This window comes from Poecilia reticulata, linkage group LG13, assembly GCF_000633615.1.
Source record: "Poecilia reticulata strain Guanapo linkage group LG13, Guppy_female_1.0+MT, whole genome shotgun sequence".
Taxonomy (NCBI): Eukaryota; Metazoa; Chordata; class Actinopteri; order Cyprinodontiformes; family Poeciliidae; genus Poecilia; species Poecilia reticulata.
Genome location: NC_024343.1, coordinates 7,293,969 through 7,298,518, shown reverse-complemented (window position 1 = coordinate 7,298,518; position 4,550 = coordinate 7,293,969). Strand labels below are relative to the sequence as shown.

The window sequence follows — 4,550 nt, the reverse complement described above, 5'->3', positions numbered from 1 at the left end:
TATGTAGCTACATTTTATTACTGAAGATGTAACATTTTTTCCAGGTCTGGCTCCTGGAGGGTACTCATCTCTTACTGTGATTAGCCATTCATTGAAATTGTTGCTCTTAATTTGATCCATCCTCAGAGTCCAAACAGAACTGAAACCCCTCCATCATGATCGGGTGGCAAATCTTCAAAAGGGGCATCAGATAAATAAGTCAGAGAGAACATTAATCACTACATACATAGTTGATTGCAGAACAATGAAGCTGTGAAAATTTCATGTTGAATCAGAGAGAAGGGATAATATTACTTGATTAACATATTACTTTTTAATATCCAACCAAATGATTCAATTGTATTTAGTTTTGATTCCACCATTCTTTCACTATAATTTATTTGAAATATCCATAGCATCTATTCTGCTTTTCCTTAGGTGACCAATTTAGTTTTAAGTTCTATGTATGTTATAATACTCACGAATTAACGGGACTGCAGTAAAATGCAAAACTAACTTTAGCAATTTGTGAAATATATTTAACACCTTTACTAAAGGGATGGCAGAACTAGTTCAGAACTGGTTCTTTCATCCTCCTGCAATATCAGTAGAGTTTAATAGTTGAAAAAAATCCTTGCCGTCCAGATTGTCCTTATTGTCCTGCAACCCACAAAAAATGTTAAACATTCCTTTTTCCTCTGATTGCTCAGCATTTCTTTAGCTTGTTTTTTACAGAAAATATGTGAGTTTAAATGCGGGTGCGCCGCGCGTTACTCGATTGATTTTTACCCAGAAAGTCGTTAGTGAAACGGTCACTGGGACTGACTAGTATATATTCCATTGAGGGAAAGTAACTTTAACATATTCCTCATATGTTAACATAAAGGCTCGTTTTGAAGTATAAGCTGCTACTTTCTTACAGGCATTGCTTAGAAGAATTCGACCGTTCATAACAAACACGTGTGTTCATCTGCTCTACCGCTAGCAAACAACCAACGTACTGATTAAATAACATAAAAGTCAAGCAGTTCCCTAAAAGTCCAACAGATGGCAGCAATGCGCCATGCAAAACAAAACACCCACAGTTTATAGGACACATTTCCTGCTAAAGAGCCCCCTGGTGGTGGAAGAAAAATACACATGTAAACYGGAAAATACAATATATATGAATTTATGAAAAAAAATATGAATACTCACTGGTATTGTAGTTTGGGGATCACTGGTCTAGACATTCTTCTCACAACAAAACCCTCAAATCAAATTCATTGTCAAATATTGATTTGTTTCCACTAGTTTCTGGCTCATGTACATGTCACAAAGAGACAAGCGTGCAYGCACACAAACGAAACACACACATCTTTTTTTATTTTTCTGCTTTTATTGTGCTTCCTTTCAGACAATGGGGCTGGGGGTAATTTTGACAACACAGTGAAGCTTTAAGTCTGGCAGAAAATAGACATTGACCCGTTATCACAGTCCTCTCTGTCAGAAACCGTTGCAGCCAAAAATGAGTGTGAACAGCTGGGAGTGCACCAGGTTTCTGTGGTCTAGTGTGAAAAGCTTCTGTAATTTTTCCATGTCACCTGTTGGAAATGGTAAATAATCACAAACTGGAATTGAACAAAGCTTAAAGCAGAATTAAGCAACATCTCAAGTTTTGTGTGTTTTGGTTTTGCTTTTCATTTTATTTTAGTTAAATTTTTGCTTTACTTGTTACTGGGATCTTGTTGGATCTTTTTTTTTTATTTCAACACCCTCGTAGTGTTYCCAGCTACCTGGTTATTCTATGTCTAGTTACATTTTAGTGTCTGAGTCTACTCTATACTTTAGTGATTTCTAGTTAGGTTTATTTCTATATCTAGCCCTTATGGTTGTTTTTAATTTCTTTGTTCGTCAGTTTGTATTAGATCTGTTCTACGTTTTCTCCTTGTGTCTCTTCATCATGTTTCTTTCATCCAAGTTATTTTCTAGTGTTTGTGTTATTTATTTATCCTGCATGTTTTAGTTTCCTCCCTTGTGGAAGTAACAACCTTTTCAGCAGGCCAATGTTCTTCTTAGGCCATCATTGGATCCAGGTGCGCTAAACCAGGGAGAGAACTAAAACATGCAGGATGCCGGSCCTCCAGGTCCCACTTTGGGCACCACTGATCTAGGTCTTATGCTTAAGTACAGAAYTACTCTTACTTATTTTTGGGTTCTCTAACCACCTCTGAAAGTWAAAAAAAACTGATCAACTAATCCTACAGGATATTTAGGTTGACACTAAGTACCCCAACAAGCACGTCAGGACTTTAGAAAGCAGTTTTTAGTCAAATATGGCAATCAAATAATGGAAGGTTACCCTTCACCCAGCAAAGAGAAAAAAAAACTTTCCTTCATTTCTTTTGAAAATAATTTTTATTTAACCCCTTAACTGTCACCATCAAAACAGTTACATGTTCTCCAATGTTTGCATGAGGACACCGGTATCCTTTTAATGGTGAAATGGGTTTTAATATATCAGTTTGAGGAAGCAACACAGTAGCCTATAGGCTGTTCCCCATATCAGTATATGGGCAGATATTTTAGCTAGCTTAACCTGGAGTTTCCCTTTTAATATCCGTTGATAGGCACGTTTCCAGAAGGGATGGGTGTCTATTAAAGTGATTCATGTCCCGTCGTACCATGAAGCGTCCCCGAGCCTCCTGCCCTGGTGACATTCAAAAATGACAGCACAGACTCAGGTACACAGACAAAAGTTCATGTGTGTGTGCAAACAACCCCTTAAATATAACACACACACTCACACACCCACACACACATAAAACTAAGATTCCCTCAGCCCCTCCCATCAGACAAGTGAAGCCTTTTAATTATCTGCTGATTACCTGTTAGATCACCTTAGCTAATGGAGAGCAGCTCCCCAGGGAGCCATCCAATCCAACTCTCATCTCACACAATGGGCTCCTCTTCACTGGAGAGAGTAGACTTGATGTGTGTGAGTGTGTGTGTGTGTGTGTGTGTATGTGTGAGTTAGAGAGAGAGAGGGAGATAGACAAAGAGTCCCTTTGAGGCAGATGCTGAGATTAGTACTGAAAATAGCCGTCTATTTATTCTTTCATACACTAGATTACCATCAGACCCTGCTCCACATGCAGACACAAACTCACTTCTATGGAGTCGGGTTTTTGAAGCAGACGTCTATTTTCATCAAAGTTGAGGCTTGACAGCCAGCAGTCCAGACTTTTCACCTAAAACATGTTGCCTTCACTTGATATGCGTTTTCTCTATAATTACTCATGAATACATTGTTTTGCAGGTTTCTCTAGTATTCTCTAGTCAATAAAATTAAAAACTCCTAGAACTCTAAACAAATGTACCAAACTCTACCAAGCCAAACTCTAGAAAAAAGGATAAAACTCAAAATAGAAACTTTTGGACATAAACAAAAAATCTCACAACTGAATATCATTTTCATTCACTCACTCATAACAACGGTTGTTATTTAGTCACCAGAGAAACTGCTCAGTGAATTTGTATTTATTTAAAGGGGACATTGCACATTGATAATTGGTGTTTCAGGCTATGATGTAAATGTGCCATWTTTARCCACAGAGGCTAATTTTCATCTGCAGTCCCTGGTGGGTTTTGTGGCATAGAATAAAACATTCAGTTAGATGATTGGTAAACTAGAAAATACACAACATTTCAAAATAAAAATCAAAAACACATTGCCCATGTACCACAATCACTTATGATCACACATTTATAATTATTAATTACCAACCTCTCTTTTATGGATTAAGGAAACTGCTTAAATTGTAATGTTTCTCAATTGTTAATACAGTGTTCTGAGTGTCAGGGGATGATTATTAGATACTTGTGGAGAGTTTGGTTAATAATTTAGTGGTGSAGCAGACAGACTCCACGTCTGTCTCCACCATTTAAGTAAAACATACTAAAAAGTATGTTTTAAGTACTTAGCTAAGTATGTTTTAAGTATAATCTTAAAACATACTTAGCTAAGTATAAGTATGTTTTAAGATTATACTTATACTTAGCTAAAACTCTGCAGTAATGCTACAAAGGTTTTTGTAATCTAATAGTTTTAAAGCTTGTTTATTCCGTCTTCTATTGATTGTAATATAGTCCTTCCTGCTTGTGTCCAACTGGTTATACAGTTATTCATAACTTTTAGTTTTCCATCCTGACTCTTTGAGGTGTCCATCAAATCAGCCAAGGTCCATCAGCGCTTCTCTCTACCCCACTGTCACCATTTCTTTTAGTCTAGCTGTATTTTTTTGTTTYATGAATAGAATTCCCATCTTCTAAGTTAAGTTATTTCAGTTAAGTTATATCAATGCTCTACGATACCAGTCGGCTTTGAGGAAACATTGGTATGCAAGTCTTTTATAATAATTAATTTTATTTTGTATGTGTTGAATCATGTCTTTGTGGACCATGAGTCTGTTGCAATCAATCAATCAATCAATCAATCAATCAATCAATCAATCAATCAATCAATCAATCAATCAATCAATCAATCAATCAATCAATCAATCAATCAAAGAGTGACTAGACACATTTCTTTG

General features: G+C 36.4%; 1 long non-coding RNA gene across 1 annotated transcript; it reads right to left on the bottom strand.

Moving 5' to 3' along the window:
* Positions 1-2,473: 2,473 nt before the first annotated feature.
* On the bottom strand, positions 2,474-3,346 carry LOC103474326 (uncharacterized). The gene is made up of 3 exons (XR_535152.1): positions 3,129-3,346; positions 2,847-2,946; positions 2,474-2,668 (listed from the first exon to the last, which is right to left on the bottom strand). It is a non-coding gene; the product is annotated as an uncharacterized LOC103474326 (long non-coding RNA).
* Between the last annotated feature and the right edge of the window lie 1,204 nt (positions 3,347-4,550).